Source organism: Macaca thibetana, chromosome 14, assembly GCF_024542745.1.
Source record: "Macaca thibetana thibetana isolate TM-01 chromosome 14, ASM2454274v1, whole genome shotgun sequence".
NCBI lineage: Eukaryota > Metazoa > Chordata > Mammalia > Primates > Cercopithecidae > Macaca > Macaca thibetana.
The window spans coordinates 62,587,097-62,612,756 of NC_065591.1; the positions used below are offsets into that span (position 1 = coordinate 62,587,097).

At 41.7% G+C, this 25,660-nt stretch overlaps 1 protein-coding gene and 1 pseudogene across 1 annotated transcript in view; both read left to right on the forward strand.

Moving 5' to 3' along the window:
• RHOG (ras homolog family member G) overlaps positions 1 to 25,660 on the forward strand; it is a 1,041,648-nt gene that overhangs the window by 442,012 nt on the left and 573,976 nt on the right. The gene's annotated exons all lie outside the window — the stretch shown is intronic.
• LOC126936490 (putative uncharacterized protein C11orf40) lies at positions 1,281 to 12,525 on the forward strand (annotated as a pseudogene).

A 25,660-nucleotide genomic window follows, 5' to 3' on the forward strand; every position in this document is an offset into this window, starting at 1 on the left:
TAAATAAAATATTAGCAAATATTGGAGTGTTTTAGAATAGGGACTTCTCAAATGTTAATATGTTGTATAGTTTTTACATCAGTGTTGTAGGCATGAGGGATATGTCAGGCTCCAGAGTGAAGCCAAGAAAGAGAATTTAGATGCTGAAGTTCTAGCTGATAAAGTGACATATACGTCTGAATTCAGTAACTCTAATGACTCCAACCTGTTTGGATCCATTTTGTAGTCTTTTTTTTATAATGGAAATTTGCACTTAAAATGGACTAGGATAGACATTAGACAGCTGAAGAAAGTATAGCATAAAAGGAAGAGATGATATAGTTGACAAGTGGCTGGATTTTAGGGTATAGTGGAAATCTTTGACTGCCTGAAGACATTATAATCTCAGAAGTTATCCTGAGGGGAACTAGGGATTAAGTCTACAATTCACTAGGCCAAAGCTTTGTTCATATTTGCCACCTCGGCATAAAGGCAAGTGTCAGGCTTGTGTGTGTATGTGTGTTTGTGTGTGCATACATGCATGCGTCCAAGTATTGATACACAAGTCCCATTTCAATCACACAGCCCTTTTTGCTTGAGCTAATTTTCACTAGGAAGAACCCTGTCATATTTTCCAAGGGAATAAATTCATTTTGGGCCATCAAGAGCCAGCCATAATACCACCTAATGGAAAAATCTACAAGATTCTGGTTATTTCTTCACAAAAGTATCTCTTTATTACAGAAAATACAGCAAAATCGTTCAAACAGCAGAATATCCTTAGAGATTGATGAGCTTAATGAGTCTCTTGAGATTGAGGTTCAGGTCAAGACACATCAATTACTTAAGGTCTTTGGCCTCCTGCCAGGAGAATCTATCACTTCCAGCTCTCTATGTGTGTCCTTCTCTACAGTTTCCATTGCTAAAAAGCTAATCAATAAATACAAGCACATTTTAAGCAAGCTTTAAATGTATTTTCCAAATTTGTCTCTGTTATTTTAGTTCTGTTATTTTATGCCTGGATCTTTTAAAAATCAAAATTGAGAAGGTGAATATATTTTTATGTTGGCTTATATTGGTTCTTATTGACTTTTGTTTATTTTTTGGTCCTCATTATATTTTTAAATTATGTTTAATTTTATTCTACCTGTTTCAGAATTTCTTAATAAACAGGAACTATGATAAGAAGCATGGGAGCAACAATGGGAGAGTCCATTCTATCATCAGGAAAAGTCTGACCATTTATTCTCTTTACCCATTGTAAGGTATATGGATGTGTTTTGGTCAAGGAATAAGCCAAGGCAGATATCCAGGCCTGCATGATTCAGCGAGTTTGTTGGACAGGTGCACACTTCTACTTGTTATATAGATTGTTTGTGTAACTTCATACTTGACTCTGAGCCACTAGTGTCTGTAAAAGGTATAATCGCCCTGCTAACACTGTACAGGGGCTTTTGGGGCTTGGCTTAACTCAACATGGTGCTGGGGCCCAGAGAAAGACAGGCAAAGCTGTCCATCTTGCAGATGGACAGAGGGGCCCCACAACATGGCTCACGCTGGTGCCCAGAGAAAGAGGTAAGCTGCTGACCCTGAAGGCAAGGGAGAGCCAGCCATGCAGCTGCAGGCATGGGGGTGGCAGGAGCCACAGAGCCAGAGCAGACAGTTGAGTTAAGGTGGACAGTGTGAGAAAGTTGTTAATAAGAACTGCTGCTGAATGAAATCATCTTTCACCTGCCTACGGACCACCGAGTGTTCTGTTCATCCATCCATTCCCCTCAGACTTCAGCATGGGCTGGACCCAAACCCTGGCATCTGACACCCATCTCAAGTCCTCTCAGAAGACTAATCAGATATGACTTTCCCCAGTTGTAAACTGTGTCGCTCCACACAGATCCCCCTTGCAGCACTCATTACCTCATAAGCTGGGAGTGTCAGCTGCTGATAGTTCACACCTACATTTCTTTCCAGGAATTATCTAAAGCCAAAGGGAGCTATATTACCCTAAATTAGCCACCCTCTATTTGCAATGATTGTATTTAATGACTAGTTGATGGTGAGTTTAAAGGCCTGACTCCCTTGCCTAACTCAGGACAAGTTTCTCGTAAATCAGCTGGGAAGTCTGATGAAACTGCGTTGTAATTCACCTTCTCCCTCTGCAAAATTCTGCCTCCTTTGCACCTAGTAAGACATTGTTTCTGAGCTTACTTTCTGATAAACTTTCAGCATGGAAAAGTCTCAAAGTCAGTTTCTAAGGAACCCAACTTAAGACAGTTGATAGCAGGAATGGTCCCAGAAAATGGACTCTCAAGTGTGATTATAAGTTGACAGGCTGGAAATGAGGACCCAGAAGACTGTTTTCTAAGTTGTCCTGAACACAATTAGGGCAGGAGAGTCCTTACCATGCTAAACCATATGCTTCCCTTTTCTTCTTCTTTCACTAGTTTAAAAGATAGTTTTTGATAGAGAGGAAAAATTCACTGAAAGTTAACTAATATTGGTTATGTGTCTTTATTCTGAGTTGGTTCTAGATCTGATCTAGAATCTAGGGAGTGATGTATATTTCACAATGTACAGAGTTCATTATTTTACTGTCAAGTTTAAGATTCTAGCCCATGTCTGGCAATTGCAACTTTTTTTTTCTTGTGAACCCTGATGTTAAATGTTGGAAGGTGAATTATGATACTGTAGTTACAGGTGGACACACTCAGGAGTCTCCCAATTTAAAAAATCAACACCAGCTCTCAGCTGCCACTTTGCTTCTGGTTTAGTGGGTTCAGGAGACTCCGTGGCTCCAGCTAATCCAGGCTTCAAGAACTCTGACCAATGGCGCTCTCTCACCTTCTACTTAAGTTAAACTTCAACTGTCTGTAGGCTCTGTAAGCCACTGACTGAAATGAGGTGGGTGGGGTCTGAGTAGTTTGGGTAGAGACTGGGAGACTTCTTAGGTTTTTTCCTTTCTGTCTGTGTCTTTCTTTCAGCTTTTTCTGTTTCTGCTTCCTTTAGGAGATAAGAAATTCCCTGCTGATTGTCTGTGAGAGAGACAAAATGAATAAGGGACCTAGGTTTAGACCCATTTCCTTCCATCTCTCTCATAATCCCACGACTTGCCCAGGAAGTGAAGACTGGAACAAGCTCAACATTCCTCACTTTCACTAATGAAACAGTGAAAATCGGCACTGAACTGAGATGCTTTGGGCTGGTGAAATACTAGAAAATACTTCTTAGTTCTGGTAAAGCTCATCCTTTCTCTCACCACTTTCTTCCTGTGGTTATTGTGGGGCCATTGGAATAACCCCAGACTGGGAACAGTTTCTAAAGAAGGGCCTCACTAAGAAGCTGGGTTGGGAGCATTAACCCTGCTTTCACTAGGAAGGCTGTTTCTAATTCGTAGGCTTAACGTCCCTTACAATAGAAGGCTAGAAGAAGGACCTTCTCAGCTGGGCGCGGTGGCTCACGCCTGTAATCCCAGCACTTTGGGAGGCCAAGGCAGGCGGATCACCTGAGGTCAGGAATTCGTAGGCCAGCCTGACCAACATGGAGAAAACCCATCTCGGCTAAAAATACAAAATTAGCCGGCCATGGTGGTGCATGCCTGTAATCCCAGCTACTCAGGAGGCTGAGGCAGGAGAATTGCTTGAACCTGGGAGGAGGAGGTTGCAGTGAGCAGAGATTGCGCCATTGCACTCCAGCCTGGGCAACAAGAGTGAAACTGTTTGTTTTTTTTAAAAAAACAAAACCTCTGGTTGGCTCAAGCTTCACTTATGACTCAGGCACAAACTGGCCTTACCATTATTGATAGGGAAGGTTGTGAGCTACTTTCCAACCAACTCAAAATATTTCCCATCAGAGGGAAGTTGCTTATACATACATACCCCATCCTCTTGATGCCTTTACTTATTTTATAGCTTTCTTTTCTGAAGCCATTCAAATATTCTCTCAGGAAGGACTAAATGTTATTTCACTTTCTAGGATGCTTACCTTGGCTAAGGCTTTTTTCCCTAACAAAGCCTTTTTTCAGAACATGAGAGTTCCATTATTCTGACTTAAGTTTTCTTCTCTCCCTTCTCTCTCAATTGACCTTTCTGGTGGATTAAGACTTAGAAGACCGTTTGGTATTCATTTAGGTTGATTCCCCTTGTCTTGATGGAAATTGGGAGACCACAAGGCTAGGGAGTGACTTACTGGGAAATGGACATATCCCTAGTGTGCTCATAGCCACTGTTCATTGCTTCCTCTTTGCCATTCAAGCTTACAAATCCAGTCCGGGCATGGTGGCTCACGCGTTTAATCCCAGCACTTTGGGAGGCCAAGGCTGGTAGATCACGATGTCAAGAGATCGAGACCATCCTGGCCAACATGGTGTGAAACCTCATCTCTACTAAAAATACAAAAAATCTAGCTGGGCATGGTGGTACATGTCTGTAGTCCCAGCTACTCAGGAGGCTGAAGCAAGAGAATCCCTTGAACCTGGGAGGCAGAGGTTGCAGTGAGCCAAGATTGCACCGCTGCACTTCAGCCTGGCAGCAGAGCAAGACTCCATCTCAAAAAAAAAAAAAAAAAAAAAAAAAAAAAAGCCAGGTCTGGTAGTGGGAGCTTGTAATCCCAGCTACTTAGGATACTGAGGCAGGAGAATCACTTGAATCTAGGAGCAGAGGTTGCAGTGAGCCGAGATCGTGCCATTGCACTCCAGCCTGGGTGACGAGCAAAACTGTCGCAAAACAAAACGAAGTTTACAACTCATTTCATAGAAGTATACATGGTCCCTCTTACTACATACTTTCTTGGGTTCCTAGGTGTTTTCAAGAAAGGGTTCCTAGATGTTTTAGTCCTTGAGATTACTCTTTCTTAGTTGTTTGTTCAGGATCCCTCATGACCCCAAAATTCTAGACTAGAATTGATCATCACACTGTTATCTTGCTTTTCTTATGGGACCCTAGACCCACAAGTTCTTTTCCATACTTCATGTAGAACCTACAGATTTCTTGACCTCGCTTTCTAATAGGGATCTCTGCTTTGATGTTCCTCAGCCTACAGTTTAAGGGGTCTCCACTTAACTTCAATGTTCTCTGCTATAAGCAACAATACCTCTGAAATGTACATGGCTAGGGGATGGAATTGGACCAGTAAATGGGATTGTGATGCTGATCCTAAAAGTTATCTTCCTTCCTTCAATCTCCAAGACATTTCTGCCCTCAGAATGGAAGAACCCTGATAGAGGCAGAAGTCATGAAGTACATTGAGACCCTTGTTGACGGGTAAAACCTAAGTGTACACAGCTATATAGGGTAGAATGACAGACACTAGAGACCCAGAAGGTTGGGGAAAAGATGGATGATAAATTAATGGTAAAAATGTATGTCATTCAGGTGATGACCACTAAAGACCCAGACCTCACCACTATCCATGTAACAAAACTATAACCCTTAAACTTGTTTTAAAAAAATCTAAGTGCCCTTCCTGTAAAGGACTCATAGTTGCCTATTGCTTTAAAGGGCTTTCAAAGCATTTTCCTAGGGGTTGCATGAATAGCTACTTCTGCCTGACTGAGGGCAGAGCTATGCCTTTAATTCAGGAGCTCACAGATGCCTTTCATCACATACTGAGACTGTCAAACCAGCAAAGCTAGCCATCGTCACCTGTGGCTGCCTTTCTTTTGAAGAGCTTATCTTGATTCAGGGTAAAATAAAGACTCCTGTGTTTCAGATTGTGATGGCTCATGATAGGAAACATAATCCAAAAATATCCTTATAAACTTCTACAGAGCCTTTAACTTAGATGAGGATGTGTTCATACACCAGGCCAACCACCCACTAACAGTGCTGTCTAGTGTGGTGATGGGTAGTAATGACCACTCCTTGGCAGAAGGTGATAAATAGACCTTGCTATAGGGTACTGTAGGTATCTGGCCTCAAGGGATGCCCTTCAAGGAATGCAGCAGTGCCCTTGGAGTAAGAAAATACTGCCCAACCTAACATGCACTTTCAGTAGCTGCAGTCCAAATATAACAGTGACCAGGGGTCTCTCTGGTACCCTTTTATAAAGGCACTAATTCCATTTACAAGAATTCTACCAATTACCTCCTGAAGGCCCTAACACTTACCTGGTCTCAACTTATGAATCTTGAGGGTGTACACACATTCAAACCATAGCAGCATATAAAAAGCATAAGCTTAACAAACACTACCTAATAAATCACATGAATTGTTAGTGTCTCAGTTTTTTTCACCCCACTTAAAAGGCAAAGTTCCAAGTTGGATTAAACAAGACCCCATACATATGACATCTATAAACTCAAAGAATTGTAAAAAATCATACGGGTGGGAAAAAGGAGTCACTTTTACGTCAGATAAAGCAGACATTAAATGAACAATAAAGGGAATTACATAATGATAAAGGGTTCCATTCTACAAGACTTAACTATCATAAGTATGTATGCACCCAACATTGCAGCACCCAGATCCATAAAACAAGTACTTCTAGATCTATGAGAAGACTTTGCCACTCAATAGTGAGGGACTTTAACACCCCACTGGCAGTGTTAGGTCAAGGCAGAAAACAAATCCTGGACTTAAATTTGACATTTGACAATTTGACCTAGTAGACATTTACAGAATACTCCGCTCATCAACCACAAAACATACGTTCATCTCATCAGCAAAGGGGGAAATAATCTAAGATCAACAACATGCTCAGCCATAAAGCAAGTCTTAATTCAGAAAATATCAACTATACACTCTAGGACTACAATGGAATAAAAATAGAAATTGATGCCAAGATCTCTTCAACACAATTACATGGAAGTTAGACAACTGGCTTCTGAATAACTTTTAGGTAAACAAAAATTATGGTAGAAATTACTTGAAATAAGTAAGCAAATGCAATATGCAAGTCTCTGGGATGCAAAAACTGTTGAAAGTTATGGTATTTAATGCCTACAATAAATCTAGAAAGATTTCAGACTAATCATCTAACATCACATCTACAACTAGAAAAACAGGAACAAACTAAATCCCAAAGCTAGCAAAAAAAAAAAATAACTAAAATCAGCTGAATGAAATTGAGACACAAAAATCCATACGAAGAATCGACCACGAGTTGGCTTTTGAAAGGATAAACAAGATACCTAGACTGCTCATTAGAGTAACAAAGGAACAAAAAGATTCAAGTAAGTGCAATCAGGTGAGAGGTGACATTACAACTGATCCCACAGAAATACAAAATATTTTCAGACTATAATGAACACCTCCATGCATACAAACTAGAAAAACTTAGAAGAAACATAAGTTTTTGGGAACACAACCTCCCAAGATTGAATCAGAAATTAAAACCCTAAAAAGACAAATATTTAGTCCTAAAAGTGAATCAGTAATAGACCTATCAAAAACCCTGGACCATATGGATTCACAGACAAATTCTACCAGGCATATAAAGAGCTAGTACCAATTTTACTGAAGCTACCTCAGGATATTGAGGAGGGACTTGCCTCCTAACTCATTCTATGAAGACAACATTACCCTAACACCAAAACCTGGCAAAGACAACAAAACTACCAGTCAATATCCCTGAGAATGGACACAAAAATCCTCAAAATACTAGCAGGCCAAATCGAACAGCACATAAAGTCAAATCATCATAATCATATACTTTATTCCAGGGATACAAGGCTGGTACAGTATAGCAAATCAATAAAAGTGATTCATCACAAACAGAACTTAAACAACCTACGTGATCATTGCAATAGACATAGAAAATACTTTTGATAAAATTCGACATTGCTTTGTAACAAACCCTCAACAAATTAGGCATTGAAGGAACATACTTCAAAATGAGCCATCTATGACAAACCCACAGGTGAAAAGGACACAAGCACACACTGAAAGGACAAAAGCTGGAAGCATTCCCCTTGATCTAGAACAGGGCAAGTGTATTAGTTCCACATGGCTAGGGAGGCCTCACAATCATGGTGGAAGGTGAAAGTCATGTCTCACATGGCAATAGATGAGAGTTTGTGCAGGGAAACTCCTTTTGAAAATCATCAGATCTCATGAGACTTCCTCACTGTCATAACAGCATGGGAAAGACCTGCCACCATTATTCAATTACCCCCACCAGGTTCCTCCCATAACACATGGGAATTCAAGATGAGATTTGGGTGGGGAGACAGCCAAACCATATCAGCAAGGATGCCCATTCTCACCACTCCTATTCAACGTAGTACTGGGAGTTCTTGCCAGAGCAACTGAACAAGAGAAGGGCATCCAAATAGGAAAAGTAAAATTGTCTGATATAATCATGGACCTAGAAGACCTAAAGACTGTCAAAAGCCTCCTCGAACTGAAATAATTTCAGCAAAGTTCCACATAGAAAACCAATGTACAAAAATCAGTAGCACTTCTTATACACCAATAACATTCAAACTGAGAGCCAAATCAAGAAGGCAATCCCACTTACAATAGACACACACACACACACACACACACACACACACACACCCCTAGGAATACATCTAACCAGGGAGGTGAAAGATCTCCACAAGGAGACTAAAACACTGCTGAAATCAGATGACATTAATGAGAAAATATACATGCTTTTGGCCTGGCAGAATCAATATCGCTAAAATGGTCATACTATCTAAGGTAGTCTGTAGATTCAATGCTACTTCAAACTAATGTCATTTTTCAAAGAACTAGAAGCTATTCTAAAACTCATAGAACCAAAAAACTTGAATAGCCAAAGCAATTCTAAGCAAAAAAAGCCAGAGGCATAACATTGCCCAACTTCAAACTATACTGTAAGGCTACAGTAACCAAAACATCATACACTGCTACAAAAACATTTAGCCCAACAGCCCGGAACAGAGAACACAGAAATAAAGCCACATACTGACAGTCATCTGATTGTTGACAAAGTTGACAAAGATAAGCAATGGGGTAAAGACTCCCTATTCAATGGATGGCTCTGGAATAGCTGGCTAGCCATATGCAGAAGAATGAAACTGGACCCCTACCTTTCCCCGTATACAAAAATAAACTTAAGATGGATTTAAAGATTTAAATGCAAGACCTCAAACTATAAGAATCCTAAAAAAAATCTGGGAAAGATCATTCTGGACATTGGCCTTGGGAAATAATTTATGACTAAGTCCCCAAAATCATTTGCAATAGAAACAAGAATAAACAAGTGAGACCTAACTAATAGAGCTTCTGCACAGCAAAAGAAACTATCAGAATAAACAGACCTACAGAACTGGAGAAAATATTTGCAAACTATGCATCTGACAAGAGCTAATACCCAGAATCTACAAGGAACTTAAACCACTTAACAAGCAAAAAAAAAAAAAAAAAAAAAAAAAAAAAACCATTAAAGTGACACCATGAATGCTTCTCAAAAGACATACAAGCAGCCAGTAGACAAATGCTCAATATTACTAATCAGAAATGCAACTCAACCACAATGAGACACCATCTCACACCAGTCAGAATGGTGATTATTAAATCAGATGCTGATAAGGCTGTGGAGAAAAGGAAATGCTTACCAACACTTGGTAGGAATACAAATTAATTCAGCCACTGTAGAAAGCAATTTGGACATTCTCAAAGAACTTAGAACTACCATTTGACTGGATATATACCCAAAGAAAAATCATTCTGCCAAAACACATGCACCTCTATGTTCATTGCAGTGCCATTCACAATGGCAAAGACATGAAATCGATCTAGGCTCCCATAAAAGGTAGATTTGATTGGGGAGGGGAATGGGAGATGTAGTACATATGTAGTACACCATGGAATACTATGCAGCCATAAAAAAGAGTAAACTCATGACCCTTGCAGCAACATAGAGCTTAAGGCCATTTATCCTAAATGAATTAACACAGGAATAATAAAACTAAATACCACATGTTATAAGTGGGAGGTAAACATTGGGTACTCATGGACATAAAGATGGCAACCGTAGACTCTGGAGTATACTATGAGAGAGAGGGCAAGGGCTAAATTATTGGGTACTATGCTCATTACTTTGGTAATGGGGATCATTTGTATCCCAAACCTCAGCATTACACAATACAATCATATAAAAACCTGCATGCATACCCTGAACCTAAAATAAGTTAATTTTAAAACTTCTCTCTTTTCCACCAAGTAAGTGATCCTTGCTGATAAAAACATGTTACTGTGCCTACAAAAAGACCATAAGTGGTTGGGGGGGGGGGTTGGTGGATTTTGGGGCTGGGGTTCAGGGGTTAATCCAGAGAAAGGACATGGAAAACAAGAAGGGTTTTCCAGATTAAAAAAGATTCTTTAGATAAAACCAATAAAATGTTTGTACACACAGAACCACAAGGAATTGGCAAGCTAGAAGAAACCCAGGAGAGCTGATGGTATATTTCCAGTTTAAGTGTGAAGACCTGAAGACCAAGAAAGCTGATTGTGTAAGTTCCAGTCCAAAAACTAGGCTCGAGATGAGAGCCAACATTTGACTTTGACTGGAAGGTAGGAAAAGACGAATGTCCTAGCTCAAGGCAGTCGGGCAGAAGGGTGCTCTCAATTACTCTGCCATTGTGTTCTTCTACAGAGGCCCTCAACTGATAGGATGAGGCCCACCCACATTAGTGAGGGTAGCCAGCTTTAATCTAAAAAATTCAAATACTAATCTCATCTAGAAACCCTTCAGACACCCAGAATGTTTGCCCATGTGTCTAGGCACCCCATGGCCCTGCCAAGTTGATAACATAAAATTAACCATCACATAATATGTCAGGATTTGGAATCAAGAAGAAGATAGTAAGAGGCCCCAAAGACCAAGTGACTGACAGAAGTAGCTAAGATACTGGTATTGGGATGCAGAGAAGACCTAGTTCAGGAACTGAGCTGGGAAGTGAGGTGCTAGCTTCCCCTTTTCTGCTCAGGGGAAGGGGTCTAGAATAAAAGCTAATAGAAGGAAATATGGGACATTTCTATATTTATAATGTGGGATAATACAAATAAATAATACAAAGTTCAATATGAAAGTGATATACCTTGAAATACTGTCCTGAAGTTTCAGGACAATGCTTACTGCAGCTCCAGTGTGCAAACCCTAGCTGGAGTCTTAGTCAAGAGTCTTTAGACTCAGAGTGGACATTAAGACAATGGCTCTCCTGAATGACATGCCTCTGAATAATGCCACCCCGCACCCCACCTCAAGTTCTGTCAAACCTCAAGGTCAAGAAGCCTTAAATGCTCTAACTGGTCCATTACCTTGATAGCTGGAAAAAAGGATACTATGTGGCATTCAAGATTTAAACTGTCAACCTTGTTGTCCTCAGGAGGTATTAGAGTTAAATTGAGGGGACAGGTTTCAACAGGCATCTTCCATCTGATATCGGCACATCTGAATCTTTAATCTCGGGGTTAGGTGCTGAAAACTTCAAAACTGCCAGGATGGGCAGAAATGGAAGAAGCCAAGGAGTTTTGGTGAATGGTAAATTGAATTTCTGTAACAGTTATCTTCCTTTATGTGCCGCCTCCTAGAGCTCTTTCATTTCAACATCGCTTCTCTTGCCCTTCAAAGACCTTGCTATCTGGAACATATTTCCAGTAGAGTCTCTATTTCCTGGATCTCAGCCCTTCTACCTGTGGGAGCAATGAAACACCAGCTTCTATGTTACTTAATGGATCTTATCATGCTCTTTCTGGTTAGCAGGTCAGGTTTAGGCCATGTCTTTTTCATGTCTGTGGGGAATGTCTTACCCTGTGGTTTCTAGCTGGATCTCCTAGAGACTTCTTGGTGCCCCAGCCATTAATGGGCACAACAATGCCATAGAATTTGAATGGTTTTAGAGCTACTTTGGTAACAGTAATCATCTTTCCCCTTCTGGTCACATTGTTTTTTTGGTCTCTTGTGGTGTGAAACAGTGGGTACTTCAAAATTTCAAAATATTTCTGGGATCTTCCCAGCATCTACTCAATTTTGATGCTTCTCTTCTGTAGACATGCTCATGCACTACTCCAACCCATATGCCTCTGTTGCATTCCAACTTGTTACAGGTCTTCAGTTATTTTCTCCTTTCCTGCCATTGACCAGCAGTAAAGTAATTTGCCACTGAACATTAGTATATGTGTGTAGCTTCACCATGAAATGAAGGGCTTTTTCACAATGAACAACCAGACTCCACCTGAATATGTCCATTGGAAATATTTCCCTCCATTGTCATTCAAGGTATGCTTAAATGGAGTTATGCAGCAGCCATCCATCTTTTTTTTTTTTTTTTTTTTTTTTTTGGCTCGTACTCTGTGATCCATCTATGAAACAAACTTGGGCGTTTTCTTAGTGTTTGTTCTTCATGCTCTGTAGTGTATGAGCCTTAAAGCTACTAACATGCAACACTGCAAGTGTTCAATAGCCACATGGGACTGGCCATTGAATTGGACTGCACTGATTACAAAACACTTCCATCAGAACATTCTGTCCTAGCACTGCTCCAAGTCTTTGTAGGGCAAAACTATGTGTATGAATCATGTTTTACTTCATGTGGATGTGAACTGTTTGAAGTCCCTGCCCTGATGTAGAAAAATATTTGCCAAATCAATGACTGCAGTATGGTGATCATTAAATCAGATGCTGATTCAGGTGTTACTGTGCTGTGGCAGATACTGTATCTGGCAGAGCAGTTTAATTGGGGCTAACATTTGGTTGAATTTGAGGTACTCTTTCGTAGGATCTTTGTGTTTTGGGTGCTATACTGGTGAACTATATAGGGATATGATGAGGGCCATTAACTCTGCATCCTTGAGACCATTTTAAGTGTCACTAACGTTCTGTATCCCTTCCGTTACATAACACTGTTTACTGTCTTGTGCAGAGAAAGGGAAGTTTCAAAGGCTTCCATCTAGCTTTCCCCACTGAGAACACTTGCCTCATAGGCCAAAGTTATAAGTAGACATATCTCTTCTGAGTATACGTTTGAGGAAAATGATCACCAGGTGCATTCGAATATCGGGGATCCACTATGAGCTGGCTATCCATTATACTCCACTGTGAACTAAAATCTACTACCTGGCTTCCTATTCCCCCAGTGACTGGGGAGCCATAATGAATTTTGGGTTGCTGGGTATCAATGTTCTCTAAAGCTTAGGTCACACATTCTATAAATGGTTGGTTATTTTCTCCAGTGTAAAGTTACCTGCATGAATAACCATAGGTCCCCCTAGGGGAAGGATTAGGGGAATCACTATCAAACTTGTAGCAAGCTGTTGACACCTTCCTTGAAGGAAGACACATGCAATCAATGTGTCCTAAGCCTAAACACAGGGGAAAGGGTTATAAATATCGTAATGTAATAGACTATAAAATGGTCATGGCCTAGCTCTTTTTTTAAATAGTTACTCACAGATCTTATGTTACTCAGTAGTTACCTTCCACAAAGTCTAGAAAGCCCAGGAATCTAGTGGTCAATATTCCCCTTATATATTCAACCCCCCTACCACCCCCAGAAATCCACAAATCTCATTGCATGAGAATTTCAAAGGTCTGTATTCCTACCAGAGAAGTGCTGCTATCTAAGCATCCTTTGCATTTAATAAATAAGATGTTTGAGAATTGTATCATTGGAACTGCCTGACCTAGGATTACTATTTTCAAAGTCTACTGGCAAATGCTTTCTTTCAAAGCCTAAGTACTTTTCAGCCAAGTGACCTGTTTCTACATTTTCTAATAAGATTAAGTTTGCTGCTGATAAGGAAACAATTTTACCTGACAACCAAGGTTAGCAGTTGATGATGGAATAAGAGATAAACCGAATTAATTCCTAGCATAAGGAAAGTCTGTATGAATTCCAAGCCTCCATGTTAGGTATCTCCCCCAACACCCTTATAACATGCTTGTGGATGTTTTCCAACTAGACTATTGAGTAGACCCTCCAATAACTCATATTACTGAGTTAAGACACACGCAAAATGTATAAAGGAGCCGATTTACTTGAAACTGCAATGGGAAAGTTCCCTAAGCCCCCTCTCACAGGATGTGTGACAGGGGTGTGGCTCATATGTTTGACTGAGACCCCTTACACACTGAGAAGTGTACTCCTTACAGGAGGGGGAGCATGCAGATGGGCAGATGCAGGAGCCGGTGTGAGTCCAGGGGTTGGTGCCTGTGACTCCCAAAGCCAAAGTGGGCATGTGTTACAGTGTGCTCTTCTAGCTTTGCCATCCCCAGACAGCTTAAGTGTTAAACAGCTCAGCTGACCCTCTGCCTTTTCACAAGGACAGAGGGCCAATGTGACAGCTTTCTGTATTCCAAGCTCTTGTCTGGTATCCAGGAAAAATCAGGTCACACACAGACTCAAAAGATGAACTCAGGGGTTTTATTCAGTGGTGGTGGAGGTGGCTCTCAGAGGGATGGGTGGGGAGCTGAGAAGTGGACAGAGTGGGAAGATGATCTTCCCCTGGAGTTTAGCCATCCAGTGGCCAATCTCCTCTCCAACTGTCCCCAGTTGAACTTCTCTTAAACGTTGTCGTCCTCCCGCCATTTAAGGTTTACAAGGGTACAGGGTCCTGCCCTCCTCCTGCCGCCCTCCTCGCCTTGGGTTTAGGGTTTACAAGGGTACAGGATAGGTAGGTATGGTGGACCAAATGGCAACTTTTGGGCACAAAACCAGGAATACCTGTTGCCATTTAGGGCTGTGGGTTTCCAGGCTTGAGGGTGGGGCTTTGCCAAGGAACCGCCCTCTTCTACCCAGTATTTCCGTCTCCTGTCCGTATCAAAACTGGTCTGAGATCGATCATATCTGGACTCAGGAGCCTATGACACACAACTTGGACTTATATAACTGAGATAAACTGGAATACCAGTGCAGTGATCCATGTCAAGGTGTCACATATGCATTTTTGTCTCATCCTTGTCAACCATTCACATCCCTGCAGGGGTGAAGGATCTGAGGACTAAACTGACTTTTTTTAATCTTGCCCAAGTTCCTGTCTAAGGGGTCTGGGGACTCATGCCCTACAAACCATACATTCTCATCAGATGGGTTTTATTTAACTCTTATATATTGTGACTTTCCAATCTGTCTCTGGCATAACATTACGTGACAAAATCAAAATACTTCACCCCAAAAACATGTTTCTTTGGCATACTTTGAAAGGCCCTGCAAAGCCAACATTTGTTGGGGGCAAATCTGCATCTGTAAAGAATCTAACAAAGCTAGATCCTTTTTCTTGCAGGCTTTCCAAATCCTAAAGAGATTAACTGAGTCTAGCACCTTTTTAAAGATCTGAATAGGAAACACTTGTCATCTATTGTCTAAGGGCAGCCACTATGAGACTTCAAAAGAACCTTGGTCTCTACAATCTTTAATCTGAACATTTCCTTTATTGATTCCGGGTCTTTTAGATAAACCAGAAGTTTTTTCAACCAGAAAATGTAAGTTGACCTATAGCCTGGAAGCGCCCCCCACCCACCCCATGTACTACTTAAATGTATTTGATGTCTCATGTCTCACAAATGTATAAAACCAAGTGCACCCTAACCACCTTGGGCACATGTTCTCAGGACCTCCTGAGGGATGTGTCATGGGCCATGGTCACTCATTTTTGGCTCAGAATAAGTATCTTTACAGTTTGACTCTTCTCGACAGACAGTTGTATGGCTTCTCATTGAGATCGAGGATAGTGGACTGCTCAGCTTCCTGTCCTCTCTATAAAACTGAGTATAAACTTCATGCCAGGTTAAGGCCTTACTGGGTCTTATGGACATACTAATTCAAACTTGTGAACACTGCTGATAATGGCTTAGCTGTTCTAATGATTTTTCTGATGGACTCAATTCAGCTGCTTTTGAAGTACTTGTTTCTCAAATGTCTTTGTTTTGTCCTATTGCGTTTAGGATAGAACAACACATAGTCAGGTAATGCACGTGCACCACAGACTTTCCAGCGCCAATGAGAGGGTAAATGAATGCTAGGATGAAAAGGCCAAGACACCAAAAATGAACAGCAAACGTGGCCGGGTGCAGTGGCTCATGCCTGTAGTCCCAGCACTTTAGGAGGTCAAGAGTTCGAGACCACCCTGACCAACAGAGAAACCCCATCTCTACTAAAAATACAAAATGAGCCAGGTGTGGTGGCGCATGCCTATAATCCCAGCTACTCAGGAGGCTGAAGCAGGAGAATCGCTTGAACCTGGGAGGCAGAGTTTGCAGTGAGCCGAGATTGGGCCATTGCACTCCAGCCTGGGCAACAAGAGCAAAACTATCTCAAAAAAATAAAATAAAAATGAATAGTAAAACTTCCCTCCCTACAAAATGAAACCTATCGCCCTTAGGGAGAAGCAGATCTAAGAATTCTTCATGAATAAGTAACCAGTGCTGAGAATATGAAAAAATGATGGGAACACTATTGCCTAAAGTCACTCTCTACCTGCTTTTCATGGCTTTCATGAGCACAGGGCTTCCCTGCTGCCCTGAATGTATTTCTGGGGACATATGAACCAGGGCTTTGAGTTGATGTAAGTGTTAACTAGGCACTGTTTGTTCCGAGGCAATGCAGGGAACTAACAAGGCCCAAACTCTCAGTTTGCTTTCTATTGCATCTTCCCACAGCTGTGCTTGAATATCTCCTGTCTCTGGCTAAGGCTACCCCTCACAAACCTACCATCATTCTTCAGTCCAGCCTTCTTCAAAGTCTAATTTGTGTTTTTGTATATGTGGTACATCTCAGACTGACCTTGGTAGAAAAGGAGCTAGCAGTTATGCTAGTTTGCCACAAAACCTCACACCTAGAAAGTTTTGGGAATGCTCAGGACTCAGTCTTTAAAAGTTGGTCTTAACCCTGTTTGTTCAACTTTGTGATTCTAATAGGCCCTTCTAAGATTTGTCCATGTTTGTGACGTTTGTATAATGGATTCTGTATTACAGAAGAATACTGATTTTTTTTTAACTTATGAGGTAAATGAATCCACCTGTAAAACCCTAAGCTTTTAGCCAAAGTTATTCAACAGCATTCAAGGCATAGCGGTTGCAGTCTGAGTAGAAAGCTATGTTTCACTGGAGAAGAAACTTATTTTCTCAACCCTGGTTGTAGTTGGCACAGACTCCTGCAACAGTGAAGAGATTATCAAGAAAACAAGTTTATTAATGTGTCCTGTCGTGCATATCACAAGGCCAAAACTTCAAAAGATAAGCCTAAGGTCTAAGCCTAGGGTTATGTAGCATCTCCAGCACACCCCGGCCCCCTCCCCACCCCCGCCCCCACACCGCAAACAAAACAAAACAAAACAAAACTTGTAGAGAAACAAAACAAAGTGACCTTTAGGCTTCCAAAGGCAGGAAACTGGGAGGGTAAATACCTGAGAAGAAACCATAATGGAGTAAGGTTTGTAAGCTGATAGCCTGTTTTTAGGCAGAAAGTGGGGAGGATAGAGCTCTCCTGTTTGCTGCTTAATTGCCTTAGTTCAAACTTCTATGTTGAGGCATATTTTGGGGTAACATATTCTGGTTTCCTTCAATCTCATGTATGAATTAGAAGTTCAACACTGTCACTAAGGATTGGAAAAGACCATTAGCTATAACTGTCCTAATCTCGAAGCTTTAGTTTTGGGCTGACACTTTCCTTTTAGGTAAGAGCCATAAAATAACCGAAATCTGCCGAGAGTGGCTCTGGAGTAGAGAGGGTAAAGTAGCCTTAGTGAACACAGTGGGGCCTCCACTTGGGAAGTATCCACACAACTAAAAATTCAGCTGAGTGACTGAAAGACTGAATTTCCTGAGTTAAGATAAATGTGAAAACTTAAGAGTATTTCTCAGTCGGCTTAGGGTATTTCTCAGTCTGCTTGCTCTAAGAACCCAGAAATATACAGTTTTGTCCTAGCAAAGGTCAAGCACTTATTCATATTTCTTATATCCTCCCACTTGTTCTGAGTCCAAGAATTGGGAAGGGGAGAAAGGAGCAGTTCAGAATAAAAACCTTAAAGCAGGAGTATTGAGTTCTGTATCCATAACTAGGATTAACATAAAAATAAGTTCCTAATGGAGAAAATCAAGCTGGATTGTGATTATCAATCTGCTAGTGCAGAGAAGTTAACAGCTTATTCCTATAGCTGTGCTTTCATGCCCTTTAGGTGTATTAACTGCATGTAATGCCTATAAACTTCAAGGGACCTGCTCTGCATTTAGGCTGTACCTTGAACTCAAAATGCTGTAGGAGATGGCTAACACCAAGTCATTCAGATTTATGTCTGAACTAGAGCTGATCTCCCTAGAGAGAAAAAGGAAAAGCACTGTGAAATTGCATATTGAGTGTTTTTAGTGTCTCTATCTACTTCAGTTCTGCTCTGATCTTGGTTATTTGTCTTCTGCTAGCATTTGAATTTGTTTGCTCTTGCTTCTCAAGTTCTTTTAATTTTGATGTTAGGATCTCAATTTCAGATCTTTCCAGCTTTCTGATGTGGGTATTTAGTGCTATAAATTTCCCTCTTAACCCTGCTTTAGCTGTGTCCCACAGATCTGGTATGTTGTCTGTTTGTTCTCATTGGTTTAAAAAAAACTTTATTTCTGCCTTAATTTCATTATTTACCCAGTAGTCATTCAGGAATAGGTTGTTCAATTTCCATGTAGTTGTGTGGCTTTGAGTGAGTTTTTAAATCTTGAGTTCTAATTTGATTCCACTGTGGTCTGAGCAACGGTTATGATTTCCATTATTTTGCATTTGTTGGAGTGCTTCCAATTATGTGGTCAATTTCAGAATAAGTGCTATGCGTTGCTAAGAATAATGTATATTGTTGACTTGTGGCAGAGAATTCTGTAGATGTCTATTAGGTCCACTTGGTCCAGAGCTGAGTTCAGGTCCTGAATATCTTTGTTTTCTGTCTCGTTGATCTGTCTAATATTGACAGTGGGATGTTAAAGTCTGCCATTGTGTGGAAGTCTGTCACTTTGTAGGTCTCTAAGAACTTGTTTTATGAATCCTAGATGCTCCTGAATTGGGTGCGTGTATATTTAGGAGAGTTAGCTGCTCTTGTTGGATTGATGACATAAAGGTAAACTTTATGTAATGCCCTTCGTTGTCTTTTTTGATCTTTGTTTAAAGTCTGTTTTATCAGAGACTAGGATTGCAACCCCTGCTTTGTTTTCCATTTGCTTGGTAAATATTCCTCCATCCCTTTCTTTTGAACCAATGTGTGTCTTTGCATATGAACTGGGTCTCCTGAATGCAACACACCGATGGGTCTTGACTCTTTATCTGAATTGCCAGTCTGTGTCTTTTAATTGGGGCATTTAGCCCATTTAAATTTAAGGTTAATATTGTTCTGTATGAATTTGATCCTGTCATCATAATGCTACCTGGTTATTTTGCATATTAGTTGCAGTTTCTTCATAGTGTCATTGGTCTTTATATTTTGGTGTGTTTTTTGCAGTGACTGATACTGGTTTTTCCTTTCCATATTTAGTGCTTCCTACAGGAGCTCTCATAAGGCAGGCCTGGTGGTGACCAAATTCTTCGTTTGCTTGTCTCTAAAGGATTTTATTTCTCCTTAGCTTATGAAGCTTAGTTTGGCTGGATATGAAATTCTGGGTTGAAAATTCTTTTAAGAGTATTGAATATTGGGCCCCACTCTTCTGGCTTGTAGAGTTTCTGCAGAGAGATCTGCTGTTAGTCCTATTGGCTTCCCTTTGTAGATAACCTGACCTTTCTCTCTGGCTGCCCTTAACAGTTTTTCTTTCATTTCAACCTTGGAGAATCTGATGCTTATGTATCTTGGGGTTGTTCTTCTCGAGTATCTTAGTGGTGGCCTCTATTTTCTGAATTTCAATGTTGGCCTGCCTTGCTAGGTTGGGGAAATTCTCCTGGATAATATCCTGAAGTGTGTTTTCCAACTTGGTTCCATTCTCCCTGTCACTTTCATGTACCCCAATCAAACATAGGTTTGGTCTTTTCACATAGTCCCATATTTCTTGCAGGCTTTGTTCATTCCTTTTTATTCTTTTTTCCCTAATCTTGTCTTCACACCTTATTTCAGTAAGGTGTGATCTTCAGTCTCATATCCTTTCTTCTGCTTCATTTGATTTGGTTACTGATATTTGTGTATGCTTCACAAAGTTCTCGTGCTGTGTTTTTTCAGCTCCCCCAGGCCATTTATGTTCTTCTCTAAACTGGTTATTCTAGTTAGCAGTTCCTGTAACCTTTTATCAAGATTCTTAGCCTCCTTGCACTGGGTTAGAACATGCTCCTTTAGCTCAGAGGAGTTTATTACCCACCTTCTGACACCTACTTCTGTCAATTTGTCAATCTCATTCTCTGTCCAGTGTGGTGCCCTTGCTGGAGAGGAGTTGTGATCATTTGGAGAAGCATTCTGGTTTTTGGAATTTTCAACACTTTTGTGCTCATTTTTCCTCATCTTCATGGATTTATCTACCTTTTGATCTTTGAGGCTGATGACTTTTGGATGGAGTTTTTGTGTGAGGGTCTTTCTTGATGTTGATGTTATTGCTTTGTTAGTTTTTCTTTTAACAGGCCCTTCTGCACGTCTGCTGCAGTTTGCTGGAGGTCCACTCCAGACCCTGTTTGCCTGTGTATCACCAGTGGAGGCTGCAGAATAGCAAAGATTGCTGTCTGCTGCTTCCTCTGGAAGCTTCATCCCAGAGGGGCACTGGCCTAATGCCAGCCAGAGCTCTCCTGTATGAGGTGTCTGTCAACCCTTGTTGGGAGGCCTCTCCTAGTCAGGAGGCACGGCGGTCAGGGACCCACTTGAGGAGGCAGTCTGTCCCTTAACAGATCTGGTGTGCTGTGCTGGGAGAATCCCCCTCATCAGAATCAGCTGCTCTCTTCAGAGCCGGCACGTAGGAAAGATTAGGTCCACTGATCCGCACCCACAGCTGCCCCTCCCTCCAGGTGCTCTGTCCCAGTGAGATGAGAGTTTTATCTGTAAGCCCCTGACTGGGGCTGTTTTCCTTCAGAGATGCCCTGCCCAGTGAGGGGGAATCTAGAGAAGTAGTCTAGCCACAGCAGCTTTGCCACGCTGTGATGAATTCTGCCCAACCCAAACCTCCCAGTCTCCTTAGTACTTAGGGGAAAACTGCCTACTAAAGCCTCAGTAATAGTGGATGCCCCTCCCCCTACCAAGCTCTATCATCCCAGGCCAACTCCACACTGCTGTGCTGGCAGTAAGAATTTCAAGCCAGTGGTTCTTAGCTTGCTGGGCTACGTGGGAGTGGGACCTGCTGAACAAGACCACTTGGCTTCCTGGCTTCAGCCCCCTTTCCAGGAGAGTGAATGATTGTCTCACTGGGGTTCCAGGCAGCGCTGGGGTACGAAAAACTTCTGCAGAGCTAGCTCAGTGTCTGCCCAAACAGTCGCCAAGTTTCATGCTTGAAACCCAGGGCCCTGGTGGTGTAGGCACACGAGGGAATCTCCTGATCTTTGCATTGCAAAAACTGGAAAAACCCTAGTACCCAGGCCAGGTAGCAGAGTCCCTCACAGCTTCCCTTGGCTGGGGGAGGCAGGTCCCCCAACTCCTTGCCCTTCCCAGGTGAAGTGATGCCCCATGCTGCTGCTTCTCACTCTCAGTGGGTTGCACCCACTATCTAACCAGTCCCAGTGGGATGAACTGGGTTACCTCAGTTGGAAATGCAGAAATCACCTGCCTTCTGCATTGGTCTTGCTGGGAGCTACAGACCAGAGCTGTTTCTATTTGGCCATCTTGGCCCCTCCCTCCTTCATTCCTGCCTAAATTGCTTTGAAAGAAGTTTTTCAAAAGAGATCTCAAAGGACTCTACCCATAACAGGTATTCTTCCCAAAGACAGACTGCTGTGGCCTTAAAGTTGAAGACTTTCCTGTGGGACTTGCATAATTGTGTTAGAATGGGTCTTCCCAAGAACGGATAAAGATGGAATCAGGTAGCTCAGGTTTATTGAAGGAGGCTGGAGGGGAAAATGGCCATAAAGCAAGATGGAAAGAGGGATCTCAAGAGGCTAGAAGAGCCATGAGGTCACAATCCAAGTATCACCTTTGAGAGGGCGGAAGGAAAATAAAGAGGGTCTTAGGTTTCTGTGCATCTCTAAGAAAGTTTTGGCAAGGTTAATGAAGACCTTGAACCAGAGGCACCTATAAGGAATACAGCATCTCACAGGATTAGAACTGTCTTAATAGCTCTGTGCTCATTCGTTGGTCAGAAACAACCAAAGGGAAGTGAAGCCTAGACAATGCCATGTATTTCTAGAGCACAGTGACTGAGGCCATCAAATATGTTCTCTGCATTCAAATCTGAAAGACATGTTTTCATGGCCACCACAGTCCATTCTTGTATTGCATGGATCTCCTTCAAACAGATGTGGGGAGCATCTTCATAGCTCCAGTGGGCCTCTCCCTTGCTGAACGGGAAACTTAGAGGAAGGTTAGTAGAACAAACTACAGCCCTTGTTTCTGAAGTTTTAGGCCACAACTTTTCCCCCATTCCTTCGCTGCTCAATTCTTCTCACCCTCCACTATTGCCATTGCAAATCGTGGTAGCTTACCTAGTGGGGTGACCTCAATCCTTTATTCCTGAGGGGACTGACACATTAATCATACCCTTATCTGGGGAATGATCCCCAGATATGTATGCCCATAGTCACAATGGGTCAAGGAAGCACCAGAAAATGTCCAAATGGATCACCTGGCTTCACATATTTTACATATCTCTTCTTTCATACATTGTATAAAGGCATCCCTCTCTTCCCGCTAATCAAGATCAATTACTTTTGCTAGTATGGCAACTCCTCCTCACCTGTTGGTCCCAGGTCGTAGTAGTCCAAGGTATCCTGATGGCAGCTGTAAGTTGTAGTTCAATGGGACCTTGAGTCCCTTGACCAGAGTGAACCAATTTTGGGAATCAGAATCTCCAACCCTGCAGAGCCAAGACTTTCAGAGATGGGAAGTAAGTCTCCTAGTGGACTATTAGAAATGACTACATAAGGATATTCCTGCTTTTACCCCCTTGGCTTCTGGTATATGGTACTTCTCCTATTGGAGACCCAGAACCATATTGATCTCTAATTAAAGACACACAATGTATTCTGAAGGCTAACATTCTGCTTCTGTGAAGAGTTTTCTGAGATGCTGCTTTAGTTGGGTTCTTAGAAGGTACCCTCAATATTCTGAGGCCAGCTGCTTCTGGTAGTCGAGATAATGTCATACTACTAGTGAATCCCATGGTCAGCAGCCCTATTCTATCCTGCATATCTTTTGCTGTGAAACATGTCTACGTTGATCTTGTGCCATGTGGGGTCCCTTGCCTGTAGACAAGGGATTTTGGAAGCCTTTAAAATAGTACTAATAGCCAAGGCTCTGTGGACAAGAAAGGGAAACCCATGCCCAAAACAGACATAACTGGAAGTAGAAACCACTGGCCCTTCCAGAATAAAAAGGCTCAATGTAGTTCTGAACTGCCACTAAGTGGCTTCCTTGAGGAGCAATAAATCAACACTGGCTTCAGTGTTGATCTGACAGATTGGATATCCAGAGGTGGGTGGCAGCAGCTATTCAAAGTTGGCCAATGGGAGCCCGCATGGTTGGAACCATACATAGGATCTTCTGCTGCCACTGATGCCAATTCTGTAACCCATAATTCTAGTTCTGAGCTGAACAATGAAAGCTAGATAACTTCAACTGGCAGAATCACTTCACCTATTTGATTGTTCAGTGTCTCTTCTGGTTGACGTCTTTTAAAGACACAATCTTCACAATTTGTGCCTAACTCCCATATACTCACATTTATGCCCCTCTCCCAGTCCTTCTTCCTTCTAACCATCTGGTATCTAAGCCCCTGACCAGACAGAAGGCCATTGGCCACTACCCAGGGATTTAGAGAAATTCTCATCTTGGGCCACTTTTTCTTCCACAGGAAGTGGATTACCAAGTATAACAAGTTTCACTAATTGAAGACTACTTCTCCACTCTCTTGAAACTGCCCCTGGATATGCCGGTAATGAATGTGCCATGCACGACCATGGCTTGCCAACCCATCTGTAAACAGGCTCTTTTTTCCTTCAGTTGGTCATATGGCACTACTCCATAGGGTCACTGATGGGATGTGAGGAAGGAGGACTGGTACAAATATTGTGGATGTCATGAGTCTGGGCTACCTGCTCATGCAACTTACTTATGCTCTCTGGTTCTGTCAGGCATGCTCCCAGATTAACCACTTCCATCTCATAGACCTGGACAGGTCCAGTGGAAGTCTATGGTGTAGTAAGTCATACAAACCCAATTCACAAGAATTTGATCACTTGGTACCCCATGACCACAGCCCAGTAAAATACCAGGAGCTTTTTCTCAAAAGACCTACAATTGTTTTGCTCTAGATAAGATTAATTTCAAAATACCAGGGATCTCTATAGTGATAATTCCATAAGCTTTATCCTGCATCTCTTCTACACTGGTACCTCCAACATTAGTCTGTCAGTTCCTAAGGCTTAAGTGGCAGTGATGCTTGCACCAAAGCCTGGACCTGCTTATAGCACTCACTCCTGCTTTGGGCCCTCTTAAATTTGGAAGCCTTCTATGGCTTTTTATATATGGGCCAGGGCAGGATTCCTAGGTGACAAATGTTATCTCCAGAATCCAAAGAGGCCTGCCATTCATTGTGCCGTCTTTGGGATAGAGAATGCAAGATGAAGGCTGCTTCTTTACTCTGGAGACATTCAATGTAACTCTGATCATTGGACCTACTTAAATACTATTGACATGATGGGTCCTAAAAATTCTTTTGGATTTGTCTCTACCCTCTGGAGCATGTGTCTTACTAAGGCCTTTACTGTACAAAGAACCATGTGTGTGTTTGGCACAATCAACATGCCATTGGATCACTGCGATGTTCTCTGGGATGTTCAGGCAGTCCCTGTCTCTTAGGACTATATTATGACACATGACAGTAGAGTTAATGTCCCCCGAGGCAAACTGTATGAGTCCTATTTTCTATCCCATATGAATAGGAACTTTCCGATCCTCTTATAACTGGAATAGAAAGCAATACAACTGCCAAGTTCTCTATCATGCATTTAAAAAGCTTTCTATTTTAGTGGGGAGGGCAGTTTCAGAACAAAGTCTATATGGTAGTTATTCAAAAAACCTGGTATAGTAATTTAACTTTAAGTGACTAGAAAAATAACCAGTGAATGGGTCTGTGGAACCAGGATACATGGAGACTGTTTAAAGTAGGGGCTCTATTCTAGATATTAGTCTATGCAGTAAATAGAGGAACAACGACTATGCTTCCAATTTCTGGATGTCAATGTCAACTCAAACTGTTCAGTAATCCTCAATGTCTAGTTGTTCTTTCCCCAAAGTACAATTGCCTGAGTAAATTATTATAGGTAACTTTGAGAAGGAACTGTGATAATCATGATATATAGTCAGGGCTTTTTCAGGGCTTTTCTACTTAAGAATTCAGGTACCTCTTCAATGAGTTCTAGATCTAGAAACTGACACAAGTTTGGGAACTAGGCAGAAACTGTGACTTCATTAGTGACCATCTGAGCCTTCTGATCCTCCATTTTTGCCTTGTTCATAAGTGGTGAGCAGAGCCTTGCTGGCTGCATATCTAATTTGGTCCTTGGAGGACAATGCTTAACAATCTCCAACTCTCTCTGGGTCAAGCCCCCTTAGTGTCTCCTCTGACCTTGCCAGCTCTTAGAGAACTGCGGCCTTCTGACTTCTCAGGGTTAAAT